We start from the raw sequence: 24,739 nt of genomic DNA on the forward strand, positions 1-24,739 counted from the left end.
TCAAATGTACGCATGAACATGTATTCATATATACCATGCATGCACACTCACAGACAAACCTATATATCCACATTTATTTATTTATTTCTGTTTCCCCACTCTCGCATGGAGAGAGATCCACACCATGGCGCCCCCTCCCCGCCCCTCCTACAACCCCCCCCCCTGCCGGGGCAGACAGACAAGAGGGGAAGATGGTAGCGCGCCCCTCCGACGGCGAAGGCCAAACCCCTACACCCTCCCCGCCCCTCCCAATGGTGCCCTCCACACCCCACCTCTCTTCACACCAAACAGAAATAATAATAATAAAAAAATACCCCATCTCCCTCTTTATCCCTCTCTCTCTCTCCCCCTTCCCCTCGCACACAACTACCCACCAGGGGGCGCGGAGGTCGTAAAGGAGACGGGACACACACACACAAGAGGGCGCCTGGTTCATATCTCTCCCTGTGCTAGGATGGAGGGGGCGTCAGGGCATCCCGGGGTAAGAAGGACCCTGTCTCCCCCTCCGACTGAAAATGGGGGGAGGATAGATCAGGGGGGACAGGGGAGGGCGTCTATTCAGACGGGAAGGGGGGGACGAAGACGAGTAAAGCCATCGGATGGAGGAGGCAAGAACACGGGTGTCGTGCCCACAGCACCCAGGTAGGACACCCTTCTCCCTCCTTTTAAGGGTGTCGCCGTCAAATCCATGGTTATCCCGGAATCGCATTCTTGCTGTGATGCGAGTGTGGTGGAGGTAAGCACTGCCTGTCGCCAGGCTATATTTTTTTAACGCACACAGCCCCTTGAAAACCAAAGTATCGAACCCTGGAGAGGAGGTAAGGAATATTACCACCCAGTCGCCAAGATTTCACTCGAACGACCTGAGCACCTGGATGTCCAGCCCCCCCCCCCCCCCGGGTGGGCACAAAATGGCGGGTCCCAAAGATGACAAGTCTCCTCGAAAGTCCGTTTGGAACTGTACCATGAGGCCTCATATGAAAATACAAGATACCCTTTGATGGGAGAAATTAAAAACGTAGGACCCAAGTGCACCAACGGGCCAGGATTACAACGGGGCCTTCGAAGAAATTACTTCGCTGACGGGAGAGGCCCTGATCTGATAAGATTGCCATTGCTGGTTGGCTAAAGGGTCAGAGCGAGTCAAAAGGACTTTTCCACGACAGGCGGAAAATCGAGAAACTAGAGTCAAGGCATATACTACATGTACTTGGACGGAAGGAAGTCGGGACGAGCCAAGGAGGACGCCATTTAAAATGAGCATTGAGGATTCATCACGGAAGTTTGAAGGTCTGCTGGCGACAACTTTCGAATCGAATCACGTTGCCAATGACAGAAAGCTAATTATAAAACATCATATGGCTCGAGGGAAATAAAAATTAAAACGACTCCCAAGCAAATGTAAAATTTCTCCGCGGATTTCCGAAGGGTGCATCCATCTCTTTAGTAGCATTGATTTTGCCCTGACTAATTAATACGAGAACGACATAACATAGCAATATACAAGTCCGTACGAGAGATTACGAGTGGTTTTTCAGTCTTGACACCTTTTATTCGTCCTTTGACGAGATAGGGCATCACGCCACCAGGGCTAGAGCGATTTACCAAGATAATAATCTTACGTGGTGTGAAGTGTTGAGTCAGTCGGGGAGGCTAAATGAATGCCCTTTCCATTAGCAAAGAAAGATACTTGGACCAGAACAAACATAAATTATCATATTAAGGCAGTTGATTAACACTTAAGGGACATTATCATACGTAAATCTCGCCAACAAATATATAGTATGCCAACGGCTTTAAAAGTTCCCACGCAAATGCGAGGGCATTTCCCATTGACAATCGAGAAGTCTCTATGACAAATGAGATTTTTTTCATTTCACATCTCGCGCTTCTTCGTAATGGCCAATATAATATTTTGAGGACAGCGCTGTCTGCTTTAACCACGCGGTTGAGTGTTTTAATCGAACGAGGAGTTTGAAGCAAATGTAATGATTTAAAGCACATATAATGCGCTAATACTATTCAAACGAGTGTGCCGTAATGAGGCCGATCGACACACACACACAATCGAGGAAGTCGAGAGGTTTTTAATGTTTACTCGCCTTGGCGGCGGCAGCAATCAATGTCTTCCTTCTCGCAATCAAAATAGTATCCGCAGCCGTGAACGCCGCTGCGCAAGCGCGAGTGGCCTTGTAACACATGCAGGACAAATTAGATGGACTAAGTGGAGGCCGGTGGCCGAATAAAAATAAAAGGGGCCACGTTCCCGACATTGGAATGTCCCAAAACGCGAAACTTTCCCCTCGCGCGACATAGGCGGAATAACATCTGATATCTCAAGGCGCAGACATCCAGTTAAAGGCTGAACGATGTGCACATGAGGCCAGCAGGTAGCAAGCAGCCACTGCTAGCTAGCCGGGACGACGACGGCGGCTAACAGGCCGGGCCGACGGTACGAGAAAGCTGGACAAACCTTGGAAGCACACGCGAGAGGCAATGGATGGTCTGGCACCCCAGAAGAAGAGAGGAGGGCGGAGAATGACGAGAGAGGCTTCCCTCCTCCTGGGCAAATGCACACACACACACTATGCATCTATGCTTCAGATCATAACCTATCCGGGTCGAATTTCGCCAATGGCTTTCTAGCACGAATCGCAAAGGCAAAAAAAATATTCTGGCAGAAGAGGAATTTGACGCGACCCTTCCCAAGGAAAGGATTGGTCTCAGAAGAGGCTTTCCAGATTTCATTTAGGCGCTCTGATTATGAGTCAAAGTGGCAACGGGAATGAGGTTACGCGGGACAGATTATACGGGAAAGGCCATGATTTGAATGTCGATGGTGCAAAATAAATCCTACGACGGATTATGAAGTGATTGTGAAGAAACGATTGTGTGTGCGAGTACTTTAATTTTGTATTGGAATGCCGCAATTTTTTTATATGCTTCGATTTTCTTCCGTTACGGAATTTACATATATGTATACGTATATGTATACATATATATAAATATGTATGCATATATATATACATACATATATATATACATACATACACACACATTTAAACACGAAATAAAAAGTCGTCGCCATTGTTATCAACTTCCTCACCTCAAGGCTTTCCAATGGGTGGAAAAAAGTCATCGCTTGGGATGTAAATGGGGCAACATTGGACTCCATTTCGGCAGATAGCTGTCGAACCAAACCTAAACCAGATAGGCTAATGGAAATCTTAACTTAAAATCGGTGCACATTTACCCTCGGAATGTGGAGAGACCAAAATACGAAGCATAAACAAGGTCACTCACTCCCTGGGAACTGAGTCCGATGGGAACAGGAAAGAATTAAAGGAAGCTTAACTGTATCGAATGGATTATATTCACTCGATCGACGACGTCATCCATTATGGAGCGACAAGCAAATGACAAACTCTCTCAATGATAAACACGAGCACATGTCGAACAGTTCTAGCGTCTTCTGGGTTGTAATTACTCAAGGACTAATCCGTCGATCATATGAATGCAAAAAAGAAATAATACGCTATTAAACCTTAATGTGTGATTCGGCACAAGGGAGGAAGAGAGATAAATGCGAGCCTATTTCCAACAGCGATCGGTTTATCCGTCACGTTACCCTGGGCGAGGGCGTAGGGAGATAGGGATGTGGGGATGGAGACTTGTGCTCCGTCGAACGGATAAGGCCGTAAGTTCACGGATCAAGTGTGAGGCGAGGAAATAAATGCATATCACTCACTCACTCGCTGTTCGAGGCAGCAGTGTGTCTTGGGTAAGATCGTGCAGATTACAGGAAAGGAGGTCATGGGCCGAAGAGAACAACAAAGGCTGGAGGTCGAACGCAATGCCCTCTGCCTACCATTCGAGCAATAATCATTTTAAAAGTCCCGACGAGGGCAAATGGTAGGGGCGGGGGGTCGGGACGAAGGTGGCCCGGTCCCGAAGACAGCATGCAGCAGGACGCTTAATGGAATCAGGAAAAAAACTGAAACGGAGTCGCTGGTGGCGTTGGTGGGGTGGATCGGAGGAGAGAAAGACAAAGGTCACGACGCAAGTGGTATGTTTTCGGCTCGCCTCCTTCCAGATGCCCTCCTCCCCCCCCACACCCTCCCCCACAAACGTCTTCTCCCCGCACACGAACGAAAGAGAGTTAGTTCCTTGAACGACAAAAAAAAATAACCGTCCCTCCTGACAAGCGAGACTTGCTTGCATCACACACGGCGGTCGTGGTGTAACATTTCGAGAAATCAATGAATGGGCTTGCACCCCAAGGACTCTCGATCTCGTCACCCTGAGCGACCCTCCTCCAACATCCCACAAGGCAATGCGCGGGCCCCACTGCACCCATTGCTCTCCAGCGCCCACCCGAAGTCGTGGGGCGCCATTTTTCTCCGGAGTGACAGTACGAGGGTAGGTTGAAAACTAATGCACACATGATTGTAAACCACAAACAAAATGATCTTCAGAAGCACTCCTGGTGGCAAATGGAAGTGGCTGGTGACATGTGGAAGTAACATTCCCCCCTCAACACGCATGCGCAGGTTTGAGGTCGTTACATTCATCCAGTGTATTTTGAGAAGCGGAAGTATGGAGACGCGTTCCAGTGCCATGTCAACGAGAGTTAAACAACGTGCTGTTTTCGAATTTTTGACTTCACCTACGTAATTCATCTCGTCGGAACTGAACGGCGAAATGTTTTCTTTTTCAAATTTGACTCGCGTGTTTCGGTGTCGTCATCTAAATCTTATGGTGGGCGCACATATTCACTGGTGCATCAAGACACGTCAGCGCCGAACCATTCCAACGCAACCCTTTGCAAACGTCTCCTAAGAGTGTCAAGCGTGGTTTGAATCACATACGATTTTCATTTGTTATCGGATCGACTGTGACCGACGGTTGCACTTCACTGACGACACAACGCCCTTGGAGAAACTCAGCCCGATTCCTTTTTTTTAAATAAAATTAAAATAAGTAAATAAATTGATAAATTAATATCCCACTCACGATTCCAAACTCAAGTTCTCCAGCATATTTGCTGTACGCCTCGATTCTCATATTTCCTCCTTTCGTGTCCCCCCTGGCTTCCTCATGTTGGCCTCGAACGCGGTTCTTTTCTCTTGATCGGATTATAGTTATTCGAGCATGCGAACTTTTCCCCGACCTCCAACACTTTGTCACGGTGTCCAAAAAGGACGCATGGCCTTGCCCTTTCACTTGGCATGCAAAGATCAGATGAGGCAGCCGGTGAATTCCTGTCTCCACGTAACCCTTGCATACTCCCGACATTCAAATGACTGGCGCTCTCCTTTCCATTTATTGTTTCCGAGTGACACCTGAAAGGCTGTCGTATCCTTCACCACGCGCAGAGATGGAACAAAACGCGTAGAAAACGTTCAGGCGCAGTTGCCGAACCGTGATAACGCCACAACGCACACGACGGAGGGGTTGAGGCGAGTGGAAATGAGCCAGCCATCCGTGCTGGGATAATCAATACAGATACGTGCTGGGTATAATTGAACTAGGAGGGATTCTTTAAACCCGATAGCGGCCACATGGCTCTCTCTCTCTCTCTGGAGGCCTACTTCATGTAGGAATGTAATGCTGGATTCTGCAAATGCGGAATTTTGTTCTACATTTTACGAATTACTACCAAACGGTTCGAAAGTTTCACAGCGGAATAGAAACTTGATTGAAAACATGTAATTATTGACAGTTCATCAGTTCCGCAAGTCCTTCAACTGGTAAGACAAGAAGGTACTAACAGAACTGAATCCACGAACAGCCATTTGCAAATTAGCGCAATACAGCTGTGGCAGATGATGTAAATAAACATATATATATATATATATATATATATATATATATATATATATATATATACACACACACACACACATAAACATACACATACATATACATATATAATTTGTACATTAATTAACAGCGATAAAAGGCTATTATTTTCCTTATGTTGGGGAATTGATAGTGCTCGCAGTATTCAAACGCGAGCCATGCTTTTATGAGTTTTACCCACCCATTTCCAGTTGGGACTAACCTGAGAGTAACACGGTGTCTCTCTTCTTCAAAGGGTCCGATTGCAAACTATAACTCTACCATTTTCCTAAGCGAATAGCAATTTTACACACCAAAAATTACTAGCACATGCAAGTGTCGAGACGTTTAAGCAAGGGATCACACACAATCACGTCGGCACGATCACGGACGTGACCAATTCGCTCGCGTGCTCGGTAGCCGCCGCAAGTGACTGATTACACGCACGGAGCATGCTAACCGCGCGACCTCCACTTTGCCCCCCCCCCCATGTGTCTCCGGTGGGGGGGGGATGAGATGCGGTTCATATCCATATTCGATCCTCCGTGAGGCGAGCAGAGGAATAGAGTCCAACTGAACGTCGAAACCGCGTAATGACTCAACCGGCATTCGGCCGCAAAGACGACTGACTTCCTGCACCGAGGCGGCGCGATAAAGAATCTCTCCCTGTCCCTCCCCCCCTCCCGCCGTGATTAAACGTTTCAGCCACCAGGTCGGGGGACCAGTTCTCTCTCATAACCGTGTTATTCCGTGCCTCTTCCCCGCGCGCAAAATGAAAGCTCCCGGTTTGGCGGGGCAAACGCATGCCGACGAGGAGAAGGTAGCCACGCGGTTCGGGGGGCCTATACGAGATACCAAAACCATGGGCACCGTTCCGAGATCATGAGACAGGAAGTTACTTAGAAATATATGGGTACACCTTCATCCTACAAGTCCCAACGTGGGCGTTTTTTTTGCAATGAAAGTCATCTGCCGACAAGACGAAAGTTCAAATAAATCCCTTATACCGTAATATCCCATCGATAACGCTCGCGTTATCCATAGAAAAATGTTCAGATGATCGAAAATATGGCGATGCGCGTAATGCAATGAAAAATGAAAAAATCAATACAGACGTAATTTTAAACACACTATATATCAATAATTTTTGCCCGCATATATATATATATATATATATATATATATATATATATATATATATATATATATATATATATATATATATATATATATATATATGTACATACTGATGCGCGGCATATATAAACGTTCAAGATAACTATAAAGCCCTGGGCGTGCAGTACGTATACAAATTCATGATAACTCCCAAGTTCTGGGTGCGAGTCATTGATGGGAGAATACGGTAATTCCGAGTGAAACACGCAATGATTCGAATTTCATGGAAGAAATCCAAGAGCTTCTCCGGCGAATCATACTTTTTTTTCTTACGGTGGGCGGATATACTTCCAGGTAGGCGTTCACGAGTGCCCATCCTATTTGGGGGAAAGAAATCACGTTGGGTGATACACACACGACGACGAAGACCCCGCATCGGCCTCCATAAAGACCTCTCTGGACCCTCTCGGAAAGACGGAGCGGGCATCTACACCTCAAGTTAAAAAACTTTCTAAAATCCACAATGGCGGTCTACGAAAAGGGGGGAGACTCCCCCAAATCCCATAATAGTTCCCCAAATGACCTGTCGTCCCCCACCCACTGCTTCCCTCCGCCCACCTCCTCAACCTCCATAAGGGTTTGCCCCACACGCCCCTCATCAAGGTCACGACAGGAGAGAAAACAGGGCCGCCGCCGATGCCTTTCAACCGCCGTCGCTCCCACAAAAAGTGGGACGCGCCGAGGGTTTCTTCTCCCTCCCCCCTTCCTTCCTTCCTCCCTCCTTTCCCGATCCAGAAGAAAAGTCCCAGTTCCCGATGGAGAGTAGGGAAACCTGGAATCCCCGTGAGAGTGTGTCTGTAACCTTCCCCGAGGGTTTTTGGGGGCGAAGGAGGGAGGAGAGAAAAGTGGAAGAGAGAGGGCCCAAAAGCCCTTTACCTGAGAAATCCCGCCGACCGAAAGGCGGTCAAGTGGGCATAGGTACTGTCAGACGGATTTCAAAGCACCCACCCCACCCTGCCACCCCCACATCAACCGCCTCCAGGGCCCTAGCAACAGCACTGTAGGAACATAATATAAATGCTCTGCCGTTCGTCCCGCCCTCCTGTACAAAAAGGACATACCTGCAACACTGACTCTCTCTCTCTCTACTACGCTCTTCGGGAACGAAAATAGCGACCAATGTCTCTCACCGGAAACCATTCCGTGGCAGCGACAGCCAATCGTTGCATTCGGGTGTGACAAACATTCCATTAAGTTTCGATTATCAATGAGCTGGTTATCGTTGCCAACCAAACAGCCAGCTACCAAATCATTAAGAAAAATGCCGAACTGAAAAATTTCACCTATTTACCTACTACATGCTACCTGTATCTTCATCTATATACTAATACCCTGCAAACCACCGGCAAGGTGTGTGTTAGGGGGGTGTATGCTATGGGTTAAGTCATAGCTTTACCCGGGTGGGGAGGGGGGAGGATTTACATCAAGGACTCAAAAATTCACGAACCACGACAGTGACGTATTGCTAACTTCACGACGAAGGCATTTCTTGAAATTTTATGCACTAAAGTCCGATATTATTCATCGGTATTGCCGAGGAACAATTACTTTCAAACCTTACTGACGTAGATCCTAACGTGCACTGTAGAGAGGACCTTTCGAGGGAGGGCCCTTCTGCGGGCAAGTGTGTGAGGCTCGTTCCATCACAAACGTGATTTGTTTTCACCGTTGAACATCGAGCTAGATACCCCCCCCCGCAAACAAGCCAACTTTAAGAAGGGGGTGAAGAGAGTCATAACCTTAACGGTCATTTGAATTAAATGAAATTCCCCCGGGGCCATGTTCTGCTTACAGATATATCTTACCGCCTCTTGGAACTTCTTTAATATAATAATACAGGGGAATGTCGTCATTGCTGTTGGAGTTCGTTGTTCGAAGGAAAAGGAATCACTGGCGACGTTCACCGAGACTCCCCCCCCCCCGGTCCCCTCTCCTCTCCCCCTCCCCCCTGGCGACCACGGCCTCCAACCCTCCGCGATGGATATGAAAAAGTTCTCCTTAGACACAGACAACAGTCCTGGCGGGGTCGAGGGATGTTTGTGGGGTGGGAGGAGGAGGGATTCGGAGGAGAAACCGGGGGGTGGGGAGGAGGGGGGAGGGTTACGAGAGGGGGGAGGGTCCCTCTTTTTGGGCCGACTGGCCCAATCGAGCGCAGCCTAGTTTCGTTTTGGGTCGACCTCATCTCCCCCCTCTCACTCGCCCAGAGGGAGGGAGAGAGAGAGAGAGGTGCTTCCTCCAAGCCACCGCGGCGAGAAGAGAGCGTTTATTCGTGCGTTTTGTGGCCCAAAAAACGAAAACGGCACGGATTCCCCCCCCCCCCTCCCCCCCCCCTTCGTTAGGTTGAGTAAGAAAAGAGAGCTCGCGCGGAGTGAGAAAGAGAGATACGGGAGGAGGCCAGAATGATGATTGGCTGCGGAACTCCGAACAAGAGGTATTGTCGACTCCGAGCGTGGGCCACGGAGCATTATAATAATGGCACTGTAATTACGGCACGATTCGACAATTACGCGGTAATAAGCACCACCGCAGTTATCAACCCCCTCCCGCCCCAAGGCTGGATTGATAGGTGAGGGTATAGAGAGCTCACAAAGTCCAACGGCGTGTGAAATACACACTTCAGGGTAAGGGAGTGGGGAGTATTTCCTTTCCCCTGCACCGTCTGTGTATGGTTTCTCAGGATGTTCTGGTACGAACTCTTAGGGCACGCGTGTCAAACGTTGAGGGGCTTTTGGTTCCCCTTTCGTCCCCGTACTCGAGATCAGAAGTAGTTGGGCCAATGATTTGGCAAGAGTTCTGGAAAATTCCGATCAAATATTTCGAACGTCGTCGTCCTCCCTCATCTCTCGCCGAGTTTCCTCGAGGTTCTCAAGAAACTGATAAGGAATTCAAAATTTCCACTCCCGACCGTTGGGAGAAAGCTTAGTCGTCATTCGCCCACAGCCATCGAACGATCCACTCCTAGTCAGTTGATTCCCGCAACTATTCACAGAATGAAATGTTCTCCGTCACCATATCAGTCGGTTCGGACTGTCGAGATGGAAAGCGTTTCCTGTCACAACTCTGTAATCTGTCAATTTAAGTACTTGTTTGTTCGATCCCAAAGGATCAGTACAGTACTAAAGAATCCCACCTGCGATTTTTTCCATAGGGCGATGGCAAATCGTTGCCCGGCGAGAGAGAGAAGGAGCTTTCCGATCACTAACATGCGTTGGGCGGCGACACGCAAGGCTGAAAAGGTCTGCCAACATATTGCCCCACATACTCATGGGATGGATTTATAAAGCGTGACCGCGGAACTCGAGGAATTTGGTCCGTCGCTAGCGTTCAACCCGGTTTAAATGCATCAGTTTACCCGGCTGATTAGAGCAAATAATGTCAAGCATATTAACCGCTTTCAAACGAATCCAAGGATGTACACTGCTCGCACTTCATGGACCTATTACGTACGAAGGGGTTCGCACGCACGCACGCGCGAGACCGGCGCCAACAGTTCGCATGGGACGATCAACCCGTTGTGTCATCGTGTTAATCTTCAAAATTACGGAAAAACACAAGTTGGTCAGTCACTAAACCTGAGATAGCATTAACTTGTTCAATATGGACCACAATAACTTTGATCCCACTTTCGAACTAAGAAAAGAGAAAGCACGTGGAATTTAACACTCTTGTAGACTATATCGTTCGTTCTTCCGAAGATACCGTCATCTGAACATCGTCCAAGGCATCATCAGATATTGATGGATTATTCATCATAATGATAGCACCAAGGAGATATTTTTTTCTTCGGGTTTTTCTTTTAGTTTTAGTCAAAACTTAAAATACGGAGCGAACCACTCCATGTGTCTGGATCTTGGCCGTTGATGCTGGAGGTAAGCGAAGATTTTAGGGTTTTGAGATATTATTAGCGCGAAGGAGGAACTGGATTCAGTGAAATGGACGAAAAGACATAAGTTTTACGGAAGATATGGGAGGATAATATCGTTGAGAGTAATTCAAAGAATATAGGAAAAATGGATGCGGGGCATACTGTTGGACCTTACAATGTTGAAGACTTAGGGAACAGAGTGAATGTTGGGTCAGCTGAGTAGAGGCAGGAAAATATAAGGAGGAATGGTGGACGGAATGAAGAGATAAAGCAAGAAACGATTAGGGGAAATGTTGGTCGGATTGAAGAGAGGCAACAGATATGTGGAGTGGAAGGATGGTTTTGAATTGTCGGGCAGGTTTTTCGTAGCATTGATGAACAATACGAGTATCTTGACCACTATCCCAGAGGTGTCTTGACCACTATCCTGTAACGTTAGTGATTTGTAAGAAATGAAAAATGAGGAGACTGTTTGATTATTATGACGAAATGGTGAAATCTTGAGAAACTATGGACGTTTGCACATCAAGAGGTCGCAGTTATTACATTATATAGTACCCTGCAAGCCACCGCTAAGGTGTGTAGCAGGGGGTGATTGCATACCGGAGTACTGTTGACTCAAAATACTCCTTCCCCTAAGCACGGTCGGACAACATTAATTCCGATCCCTCATTATTCTCACGCTAAAATAACATCTAAAAAAATAAATATAAATATATATATATATATATATAAATAAATAAATATATATATATAAATAAATAAATATATATATATATATATATATATATATATATATATATATATATTTCCTGCTCTGAACTTTATTCCTCCGAGTTTATTAACATGATCTTCACTGACATTTTCAACATCATCGCTAAAGAGACCTACTTCCAATTTATGCAAGAATATTCATTCTGTAATTTAAACCTTCGCTCCTTGGGTTATTCCCAACTTAGATCGTCTAATAATTTTGATAAGCAACTCATTTCATCATTGAACCTTTTTACAAATCTAGCTATCCGGCGTATGCATCACATAGAGCGATCATCAAAAAACATTTAAGCGACCGCCAGGAACTCCTCCCGACCTGGGGGCAGAGCGCGTGCAAGACTTTCGAAGTGGCGCAGGCCTCCATGCACTGCGGTAGTGTCCGTCCTCCGAGACCATGGGCGGATCTCGCACTTCGTTTTGTTCTGCGCGGAGAGGGGAAGAGAAAACGACGCTATTATGACAGCGGAGGGGGAGGGAAAATAAGAGAGAGAGGAGGAGGAGTGCATGTGTGTGAGTGAGAGGGAGAGAGAGATAATTCCTTTCTAAGGCCGCGCGTAATTGGAACCCATCGTACTCACGAGGGCTGAACTCTTTAGAGCGAATAGTCCTTGACACCTTCGATTTCCCTCCTGGCCAATGAAACGAGCTCCACGGAGCGCACGCACTCAAAAAGAAAAGGGTTGGGCGAAGAGGGGAGGGGGAGTGAGGGGAGGGGTGGGGTGGAAGGCTGACTGTTTGGGAACGACCGCTGGCTCGGAATGCGGGGGCGGGGTGTGGGGAAAGTGGGGGGTCGCGGGAGGTGCCCAACTATCGCCGGGTGGGAGTGACCCAGAAGAATTGAAGTCAGGATAATCTCCCTCGCCCTGCACACAGGAAACGTTTGTTTTTTTTCCGTCAAACATGTTGGGAGAATTTTTTTTTCACCCGCCTCGACTCGTGGAGCATATTCGAGGGGTGATTCACGGAAGCGGAAGTGTCATGTGTACGCGGCGGTTAGCCTCTTCCTCGGAGACACCGCGAGGATCCATAATTCACCTCGGGAAGACATATCCAAATGACCGGGGAACGAACGATAAGACCCGACGTTCCAGGGAGAGGGGTGGACTACTGTAATCTTGGGTCTCGGGCAGGGTTTCACATTTCAGCCGACTGGTAAGGAATGAATTGGGCGCACGGAGGAGGCAGGGTAAAAAAAACACCTTGTGGCAGACCCCTATCACGAATTATTCTTGCGAAAATGTCTACATGAAATGGTTAAGGTTAACACTCATTTAACTTAAACTTTTAATGGAAAATGTAATTAGTCTGACGGCAAATTCTCGAAGACTTTTCACGGATCTCTTTACTTTCAGGTAATCAATCATCCGCCAACCTGAAATGTTGGAAGCCTAGCATTGAGACACCGCTAAGAAGTCACAGGAAAGCACCACATCCTTTCAACTCCAATGATGTTCCTCCGACGGCGGAGTCCAGGGGGAAAATATTAATTAGATCTTTACTACGCCAACATGCTACAATGCCAGCGATCGCGTTACTATGTTTCCCACGCCAGAGATCGTAACCATGCCAACACGAAAGTAAGTAAGGTCGCGGAGAAGAACTCGCAGACGGCCGCAGTCCGAAAGTCCATAAGGAGACAAGCGAGAAAAGGGCCAGCAGTCAGTCCCCACGTCTCTCCCTCGCCGAGAAAACGAACGACCAGCGCAAAGCGTTTCCGTCTCGAGCAGAGCATATGAATTTCACATCTGAGAATCGAGGGGAAATTTCGAAACGCTAAATATCCCACTTTTACAACGAGGTTAGACTTTTTGGCACGGATGAAAGTGACAAACATTGTGCAATTCGAAAAACGACCACAGTCGATCGGAATGAGACGATGACGTTGAGGAGGTCGGCCAGCCGCACGTCCCATCTCTGCCCCCCCTCTCTCTCTCTCTCCCCCCCCCACACCCCTGCATTTGCCCCCCCCGTCTCCCCCATCTCCCGCTGAGATTCCAAAATGATCCGAGTCAACCCGATGAACCTTTCAGAATTTAAGCATCGCCAGCACATCATGCTCGAATCTTAAGCGTCCAAGGAGAGAGACTACGCCGAAATTGTTTTTTTCTCGATTTAAACAATAACTTTTTTTCTTTTTAATTTTTTCACCTTTTCCGAAATTTTCGGTAGGTTCGTACCTGAACTTTCTTCAATCATTTCACACCCTGGGTGAGAGAACTCAATTTAGTTTCCTGACATGCTCTCATACAAAATTACGTAATTTCCTCGTTTGCTTGGTATCTGACAACGCGCTTCGGACGGACGCTTGTATTGTATTCACGTGCTGGTTTTCTCTCAGCCATCTTCAACATCGGCAAACCGCAACCGCTGTTATACTTTTTTTTATTTATATTTCTTCATACATACTCTGAAAGCAACCGCCATGGTGTGTGGCAGGGGATGAATACACTCACCATTATGTTTATAAGGAGTAATGCAGTCAGACCTATTTGGATATTTCCTAGGTACTTAGTTCTAAATAATAATCAATTTCTTGTTTTAATTACTGAAATGACAAAAATGGATTCGCCTAAAAAAAGTTCCAACATCTCTCGCCAATTTTTTGTCGTACGTCTATTACAAAGGTGTGAGTGCGACCATATCCGCGCGTCCATCTAGTCGATGGCTACGGCAGGGAAGAGGGGAGGAGGAAGAGAAGGGTAAAATTACTCACTACGGTCACATTGCTCTAATGTCTTTGTTTGCTCCCAATCCCACCTGGGCATTCCCTTGGCAAAGGTAGAATTCCCTCGGAGGAGGAAAGAGAACAATTGTTCCGCCCTAAATGTCCCGCAAAGTGGAAATGTATCTCGCGAATCGATAACCGCAGATCCGCCGAGAGCAAATAGGAATCGAGCACGGCATCGGAGCCGAAGGTCCCGCGAACCCTCGCGGCACAGGGAAGGAGGCGGGTGGTTGGGTGTGGGGGGGAAAGAAGAAGGGTGTTCTCGCTAGATTCCCGTCGGTCGCCCCACACCGCCGTAGGTGGTCATCACGTGGGAATCGACCGGGTGTCCGTTCGCTAGGGAACCACAAACCACACACACACGAACCTTTATCAGCGATGATGGCATTCCGCCAAAAGTGCCTCGAGAATCCGGGAAGTGGTGGGACGGGCGAGCCGATGATTGCGAGAGAAAGGTCCGCCCCTCTCTCCTCGAAGAAGTCGTCGGTTCGATCGACGAGAATTGTCGATATTGAGCCGAGCGGAGATGAAACTCGATTTGTGATACGCTGTCGCGAAGGAACTCTACACACATTGGCGATCGAGATTATCAGAAGAACTTGTCGGGAATCACGTATCGACAGGAGGTTACCATCTAAACTGCATATTTAAATCTCTTCACACATATACAAAAGCAAGTTTCTCTAGTCGTACCATTAAAATATATCATTAGCGCCGTTCAACAACTGTAGGAGAGCTACCCAAAATATCAATAGAGGAGAAACTGAAGAACTAGTGTTGTCATTTTTTTCAGCGAATCTTAACGGATTAGAATAACTGCCTAAGATTGACACAATGTTTTACGCCAAACAGCCTAGTTTTTATTGCCATTATTTTATCTCTTCGTTTGAACCGCTGCTAGCACCCCGTCCCACATGTGTTACGTTTAAATACTTTAAACCTAAGATACCGCAGTTCGTGTAAGCCGAATTTAAATACTATTTTCATAGTTGGAATTGCATTACGTCTCCATTGGCGACCGAATATTTGACTGACACGTAAGTATAATGCCGAATACGCCTGCCGCGGAATCCCCTCCCGCCCGATCCCCCCCTCCCATTTACTTGCCTCAAACGCGGGAAAAGGGTTTGTCAGTGCACAAATGCAATCCCGTCCGGACCAGGGAGTGGACACCCCTTCCCTTCCCGGGCCTGAGATGTGAGCGACGCACAGCGCTCGTGCCATCGATGAATGAATGAGGTCACCGGCGTTGCACGACTCCGGGAGATCCCGCCCGAGCCGCCGCTCCTGCACCCCGAAATGGGTCACGTGCGCCAAGTGAGGCACTAATGAAGTGGGAAAATCGAGCTGCCCCCCCCCCCTCAATCGCTCTCTTTCTCTCCGCGATACAGAATCGACCGTAGCGGAGAGAGAGAGCCACGGCAATAAAGGGAAGGGCCTATTACATACGTGTCCACATACATAATATATACATATATATGTATATATTATATACATATACATACATACACACATGGACATATAGTGGGTCGTGGTGGTCCAGAGGTAGAGCGTTGGACTACTGACCGGAGAGCCCGGGTGATTTTTGTATTTTTTCGGGTACCAGATCTTCCTGGGAAACCATAACTGGCGCAGGGTAAGGAACTGGCCCCCCTACCCCGATGTGTGCATTTCACACGCCGCGCCGTATAGGGCTTAGTACTGGGGGAACTCTACCATTACCTACCAAACCAACCTTCGGGTTGATTACTGTGTTTATGGTTTATATATATATATATATATATATATATATATATATATATATATATATATATATATAACTAGCGAGTTAGTGCTAGCGAACAAACTAACACAGGCAAACACATTGGGACATATGGGAACACGTCTCGGTGCGGAAGGAATGGAATTCCTTCTTTCCCCAGAGGAAGGTGGTTTGGCCACCGAAAATTCGGAATACGTGCTAGTTTCATTTAAATGTGTTTTTCTGTGTTTTGTTAATTGCCGCTATCTCGCTTCTCCAATTAAATTATTATTCAAATCCGTGAGACTTTCCTTCAAGGTGAATACACACATACAGACATGCATACGAATAATCATCATCAGTATTTCAACCCTAGGATTGGTTTGCTGCAGCTGCATTCTACTCTTATTCACCAGGAGATGATGACAAGCAGGTCACCTTTTGGCGGGCATCTTCACTCTCCCTCCCATTTCCCATTGGCGCGCAGAAACCTTTCCCGAGGGCCCTCAGGAGAAAAATATGAAGACACGCACGGACGACAGAGAATAGCGCATCGTCGCGAGAAATCAAATGGCAGTAAGAAAAGAAACGCAGAGAGATAAGAGGATGATGACGACGGGAACTACTCGTACAAATGGCGGCGGTGGGGATAACCTTATCTGCACAACCATAAGCAATAAGAGCACGGCCATTATTTTGACCTCACCCTTTTATTTTATTGATCCCCTTACCCTCGCCCCTGTCTTACATGCATACGGAGGTGTGGTCAAATTCTGAGACCGCAGTGCATTCCACGTCGTTCTGTAAAAATTATTTCCATAATTTGAATTTTTTTAAACATTCCTAATAAATAACAAAATATTAATGGCCTGGCGTGGTGGAATCACCCTTCCACCACACACCCTAGGGGTGGGTCGCAAAAGGGTGGGGTGCCGTGTATGTACGTGTGGGTAGGTCGAGGGGCGACCGGCCCCGTGCATGCTTTGCGGGCACTCTTTTGCTCCCGCGAGAGCCGTCCTTGTGGCCGCGTGCGCTACAGTTGTGAAACTGCAAAAACGCTTACGGATCGTTTGGCGACATGCGCAGGAGCTCCACGGGTTGAGAGAGGGGGGAGGACGGCGGGGAGGGGTGGGTAGGAGGAGGGAGGGGAGACTGGGGGAGGGGGGGCGAGGGAATTGCTCAACAGGTCACCGCGGGGACTCCGCAGAGGGCGACGGGAGGAGAGAGAGGGAGGGGATGAAAGGGGGCGCGCCCTTTTTCGCACGCGGAAGTTGTCGTCCTCGCGGGGGCCGATGGGAAGCGAGCAAGTTCACATATCGGACCCGTCGCACCACCGCGGGCGATGCGCGCTCCTGGAGAGGGGTGCGCGATTGAGATCGGATGGTGCACCGGCCGAGAAGAAGAGTGGGAAGCATTACTTTAAGCGTCCTCTCTCTCCTCTCTTTCTCCCTGAGGCCTTACCATGGATCGGGTGAAGATCACTTCAGTCGGAACACTGACACGAACTGTCTGCAGAATAAACAATCGCCAGGGAAATCGCAACATCCAAATCGACAGAACAAATATATTATCGGAAGAAAATCGTTATTTTTTCCCCAGAGTTATACGCAAAGCTATCGAAATGAGACATATGACCGTACAATTTCGACAGGTACGATATTATCGTGAGCATAGAATTGAATGGAATCGAGAAAAATTTGACAGTTACATGAAGTATTTAGTATGAGCGAATACGAGAGTAAGCTGAAAGCTAAAGCACCCATTGGTTGTAGACCACAAACACAATTACCTTAAGAAGCACTCCCACAGGCATGTGGAAGTAACATTCCCCCTCAGCATACGCATGCGCAGGTTTGATGTCGTCACATTCATCCAATGTGTTTCGCGAATCGAAAGTACGGAGACGTGTTCTAGTGCTATGTCAACGCGAGTTAAACCGCGTGCTGCTATCGAATTTTTGCCTTCACCTCATCGTCCGAGGTCTACTCTTGAGGTGTTTTTTCAATTGAGGAAAAAAATTAAAATCGCAAGGTATGTGTGAATTCGTTTTCAGCCTACCCTCGTACTTCAGGGTCCTATTATTATTATTATCACTATTGCTGAGGAGTCAAGTGCCTGAAAACAATTTCTTTGCACGAACGACTAAAAAAAACTTTAAGTAACATACATATATCATTCAAGTTTAAGTGTTGATACAGAAGAATGAGAATACTTCACATGCATTTACAATACATGCGAGGTCACGGTGGGCCAAAAAACCGACTGGCGAAGGGATCAACTTTTTTTCGTCTCATAAATCGTGGCCGCAGGAAACAAAAATACCAAAATTTGGACGTAAACAATGCCTTTAATCACCGATAACCAAGTACTAATTCCAATAGCAGGTGTGACACACGCTCTCGTGGTAGCTTTCAGGCTAGCCAGCTCCATAGACCCCGCACGCACCCTTGAGGCAGTCTGAACGGGCCAGTGCGAGTCGTCCAATCGACTAATTTCTTAATTCAGCCTGGATATCAATGAGACCCCATTTTTATCTCTGCTCTTTGATAAGCGTGACTGAATAACATTTACCCGGCGTCTTTTTAGGACGCGGAGATATTGACTCGAGCTTTCGCTTGGATGAGGAGGTGTTTTGGCCTCGAAAAATCCGCGCGAACTTTTAAAAATGCCAGGACCGTTATATACGGTTGTGCTCTAAAACATAAGTCAGCAATTGGACGCTGATTCGAAAGGTAATAGGATCAATATCAAATGAATTACATGCTACAATAGTAGATATATATATATATATATATATATATATATATATATATATATATATATATATATATATATATATATATATATATATATATAATATATATTCCATCCACCAATGTGTCTCACGGAAGGGAAACTGAAATCGTAAAGAGTAAGAATAGAAATCACATTGATGTTCCCGCTAAACTGACAAGGGATAGCAAGCGAATGCTTAAAAAGAACAAGCCATCGGGGACTTCCTCCTCCAAGAAAAAAACAACGAAGAGCACAACAGTTGGACAAGGCGGCTGAATATATATATATATATATATATATATATATATATATATATATATATATATATATATATATATATATATATATATATAGACGAGGTTGGAGGTCATTTTGCGGCCTAGAGCGTGTTTAACTCTCACAATAATGGGGTCAGTCCATCTCCTCTGCGATTTCCAACAGAGATCTTTTGGATATCCATAAAAGTCAAGGTTTCAGTTTTCGGATTGCCCAGGGTCATCACCCGGATTTAAACGAGTAATTCTCCGCTTGGGGACCAAGTAACTGACACGTCGAATAATACGGGACTGCCAATAATGGATGAGAATGAGGAAAATAGCGAAAATGTATGCGTGAGGCGTCATAGGAAGGAGGTCGCAGTGAAGAGAAACTATGGAGGAAAGGGAATAGACTTCGAGGTTTTTGAGGCGCTGTTGTGGAGAAGAACGGAAAAAGTTAAATGGAAGAAAATAAACAAAAAACGGATAAGTTGGAAGTGGAGGAGGGAAGAAGGTTGGTGGGAGAAATTAAACGAAGGCAAAAAAAATGAAAATAGAAATAAAGTGTATGGGGGGTTAAATAATGGGTTTGCTAGGTCCGGGACTTTTTATGGTTTTTTTAATATCGCGTTAGGCTGGGGTGCGGGAGATGATGTGTGATTAAGAATGTTTCAGGGTCCAACAAAAACCTAATTTCAGCGATGGATTAATGATAAGGATGTCGGACTCTAATGTTATTAGGATTTGCAACGTTCCCCGCCGTTAGCATCGCTGAGACGGTGGGCAATTCGGAGCGTGCGGGCCTTCGGGGGCATTGCGAGGAGGGGAGGGGAGGGCGAGACGCTACATTTCAACAGCCATGACATCCTTCCGAGCTCTCTCCCTCCCTCCTCCGTTTCCCTTTCTCGCCCCGTCCCATTCAAAAGGAATCTCTCTCTCTCTCCCACAGTGAGCCACGGTGGGATAGGATCGCGGATGGAAATGCCCAAACTGTTGCCAATGCAGTCCAAAACTCCCCGTGGATATTATGAACCTCTTCAACAACTCACGTCTCCCTACAACAGGTATCCTACAAGCCACTCAACGGCCCATCATATTTTGATCTCAGAAAGCAATCTCAGTGAATGCAAATTATCAATTTTCGAACAATACACAACTCTTACTGGAGAGATTCGGGAACAATTTTCACGTATCACTCTTTTAACCAATTCGTTTGAAACAAACAAAGGTTAGCCTGGTTTAAAATTATAAAGTAATTCATTTTAAGTTGCCTCAGCTCTTCAGAGGTTTCTTCTTTCTTGTGTAGACAAAAGACATGCCTCATTCATTTATTTGGCGAATACATTCTTTGTCCAGGAGTTAATTATCCATACTTCCTTTTCTCTCGTCACTATATTTTGTCTTTCTACGGTTCGTGGCTTTTAACTTCTTTTGTTCTGAGCTCTTGTAAAACTGCTCGATACCCGACTACCAAAAAATCATCCCTTTTCACCCCTTCTCCCTCTGATCACGTTTTGTTAACTGCGTGCTTGTGAGGAGAGCTATTGACCTATTTGGCTGCTCGAGGGTTTAGCCGAGCTGACCACATCATGGAGACCAGTACGCCTGCATTTCGGCTCTCTTTTTCAAACTTCACCGTCGAAACGTACGAGAAGTGAAATCCAGAATGCCTTGCCCTCGAGAGAATACCTAGCGAAAAAAATATAAACATACGTATATTATGTATGTATGTATATATATGTGTGTGTAGACATATATATATATATATATATATATATATATATATATATATATATATATATATATATATATAGTTCAAAGTTTCGATTCACGAGGCACATATTAGAAAAGAGATGGCGGACGATGAGAGTTCCGAGGACACAGGAATGAGAGCTTACGTCTCAAAATGTAGGTGAGCACGAGAGGCATTCGTGGATTTGACTCGTAACGAAAAAAAAAACGACAGTGCGATATCTGCAGATACATGAGAGAACTGCTTTTCTTTCCCCCCACTGATTGCGTCGTGAGATTTCACGTGCTTACGTCCAATCAGAAGTACGGCAACTCCCACCCAGAACAGCACAACCGAAACGAAAAAAAATGCAGTTCTCCGAATTAAGTTGCGACTGACGTGGGGATACCAACCGCTTCGTGAAGTTTACCGAATACTCGCAATAGAGGAGGAACAGTTTGCAGGTAGTCAAAAACAAACTTGTAAAAATATCTTATAAGCGTTTTTAACTGAATTTTTTAAGTATAAAAGGCGTCCACTGTAATCAAGTTGATTACCACTGAGGTCTTCGTTCGAGAATTGGATCAATGCTTTCGACAGAAATGTCAAAAACGTGACCATCTTCGGACCGGAGAAATTAATTACGTCAAGTTCGTTCATTTACACTATTCGAGGAATTCTCAATTTGGCGAAATTCCAAATAGAGGACAAACAAAAAAATAGCAAATTTCCACCAACAGCGTCATCATGAAAAATTTTCGCATCACCCTTCGGCCTTCAATGTATCCGCCAATTTGAATAGGTACGCGCGTTTTATTTCGACAAAAGCGGTGACCATCCGAAGAAACAACGTGCTGGGTTAAGGCGGAGACTTGTCACCAATTTCGAGATGACGAAGAAGGCTAACACTATGCTCAAAGACGAGTGGGTCCCGATGAGGCGCCAATTAGCGCCTAACCCGAAACAACTTTCCCTCCTGACAGCCCCCCGCCACCTCCCTCTCCGTCCCTCAAAGCACACGCAAGGACCGAGGGAGGATCCCCCAAGTAGGGGAGAGGAAAGGGGTTGGGAGGAGGAAGAAACAGAGGACCGACTCTCACTCAGAGAGTGGGGGGGATGGAGGGGTTAGTCCCAATACACCTCCCCTCCTGCCGCGGCGTCGCCGGGTTGTGGAATGGCTGGCTCGCGGGTCGCGTTCCCATTGAAGTTTCGAGGTGACCCTAATCCCCCCCTCCCCTCCTCGACACTCTCTCTCTCTCCCTCCCACTATACCTCCTTCCCCCCTCGAGCCGGCCGCCCCCATTTACGCCGGTCTACATTGCCCCGCTCCACCCGATAGGTAACGCCACCGCCGCCGTTTTTCACGCCCCCTCACGAGGAAGGGGGGGGGGAGTGGGAGAATAACAAAAATCAGAATGGTTTCCGAGTTCGTTTGTTCTCGTGCCCAGTTCGCGGAAACCATTCGAGGAAACACCGAAACACAAGTGTTCCTTCCCCGGATGAATGCTAAATGGCAAATACGTACTTCCATGAACGTTTTGGTCAAACACAATACAGTGTACAAATGTCCCCTTTTAGTTAATGATTAAACGAACTAGCTCCCAGGAAGACCTCGGGGACGCGAGAGGAAATAAATGTTTTCGAGTATCGCTATAGAGATGAAAACTCTTGCGATAAAACACTGCTAATGTATTCAATACTTCCTATACGTCAACGGGACAATTTTGCAGAAGACCATTTTTTAAAAGTGAAATACGAAAATTTAAAGAACACATTCATAAGAGCTCGATCAAAACTTAAAAAAACTGCATTGTCTGTAGACGATTTGGAGTTTTCCCAAGTTCCAGTCATCGTTTGGATCAATCGAAATCTTCCTACCAGGCTCGTCGTAGCCTAGGAAAACTTTCGTTGCAGTCATCCTATTTGATGTTGCCCGGACGTATTTGCAGATGACTCTATTGGATCCGATTATTTCGCATTCGGTTCGAGATGTCCTCCACGACAAATTTTCCATATGAAATGTTTTTTTTTATGTGCAGAGGCATCCGATGTTGAAATTTAATGCCACGTGACCTTCGTTCCGGGTAACTTTGTTTACGATAAAAGTGCGACAAAAATGGACGCAATTTTAGACAAAACCTATCGAACAAAAATGATTCCGCACAATACGCCCAAACGATAACCACGAATAACTACGCCGTTTATCCCGAAAATATGACGATCGCAAAGGATTACATTTCGGGGCGAAATTCACAAAACTGTATTTCATACAATGTTAAACGCAGAGAAACCCAACAAGACTGCGATTGAGAATTGGGAGGGGGGGGGGCGCCATATCGTCAAATGAGTCTAAAGAGCGGAAGTTTGAAAATCTTTTTTCCGAAGAAATCGATTTCCGGACCATTTTCGTCGGTTTTTTATGAAACTATTGCAAGCACTAAAAAAAAAGGATTGTGCTTCGGACAAAAAAAGTCGATCAACTCATAAAAATATGCATGGACCCAAGTCCCCCCCCCCCTCCCCACACAACACACGCCTCAACCGCCCCGCAGACATCCACCTGTCCCACTTGTCGTGGTAGCAGAGGCTGAGGGCAGTGTCCTCCCAAAAAAAAACAACAGGTGCGAGTGTGTCGGCCGCCATTCGTGGATGGACGCGCACTCAACAGCGGATACCGCTCAATTCAGATTTATCGATACTTTAACGAAAATTAGGCGACTTCACCGCGGTCAGTCATGGTGCGACCCGCTCCCTCGAAAGGACACGCCTAGGGACACAAGGTCGAACGAGAAGGAGATTTGGCTCCGGTGGAAAAACTATCATCAGGCATAATTCAACACACAGGAATCGATCATTATTTCCGAGGCTTATGCAAAAGTCCCTGGAACCGTCGCAGAGTAATGATTTAAACTAGATGAAGATGAAACACTACGAAGAGGCAATTACCGGTTCTCACAAGGTAATAAAAACCCGAGTGACTATGACGATGGACGACAAACCCATGATTTTTACTGTGGTGCGGGCCGTAGAACAACAAACATAAGTTTCCGCTGCAGTCTGTCCTCTCAACATCTACATCTCACCCAGCCAACCGTCACCAGGCGGTGTGGCAAGGGGTGCTTGGACAACAGCCATTGAAGTAATCCATGATTAATTGCATTCGAGAAGCTAAATACATAATGAGTCGTGCTTATATTGCAATTGTATTGAACTTTGAGGGAGAAAAATCTCCATAACCATCGGTCAATGTTAATTTCCACTAACCAATCAATGTGTCTCACGTAAAATTTTACTGCGGTTCTAGGATTATTCCTTCCGTTTTGAAGTAAAACTGGAATTGGTTTATAAACTTATAAAACTTAAAATCACGGAATGTAACCAGCTTCCCAAAACTATGATGTCTCCCAAACTTAACTATCCAGTTAAATAGTACGACCCTTTTGTTCGCACACCCTGGACCTTCACGTAACAGACGTCTGTTTTTTTCTTTGCATTCTGTTCAATTCCAATTTTAAGTCTTCCTGAGAACGAACCTTGTCAGCTTCTAACTTCGATCAGAAGCAGGAGGAAACATTTCGAAACGAGTCCTCCTATCACGATGGGCTCATGTCCAAAGGTCGCTCATGATCCAAATCCGGTTAGAAATGAGATAACGCTTGCCCAAAAGTACTTGCTTCTAGTATAATTATTATTCCAACAAGACGCACAAAACCTCGTCCGATCATTTGAGGTCCACTTTTTAACAATCATTCCGTGTCCCTAATTTATCCCTCCTGAAAATCCAACATTATTTTTCATTGACTCAGCTAGAAAACTAAATAGGGTATTTCATTTCTCCACTGAAAACGCGACA

General features: G+C 46.3%; 1 protein-coding gene across 1 annotated transcript in view; it reads right to left on the reverse strand.

Moving 5' to 3' along the window:
- rdx (BTB/POZ and MATH domain-containing protein rdx) overlaps positions 1–24,739 on the reverse strand; it is a 111,358-nt gene that overhangs the window by 51,741 nt on the left and 34,878 nt on the right. The window lies entirely within an intron of this gene.

Source organism: Hetaerina americana, unplaced genomic scaffold (assembly GCF_022747635.1).
Source record: "Hetaerina americana unplaced genomic scaffold, ioHetAmer1.1.p SCAF_3, whole genome shotgun sequence".
NCBI lineage: Eukaryota > Metazoa > Arthropoda > Insecta > Odonata > Calopterygidae > Hetaerina > Hetaerina americana.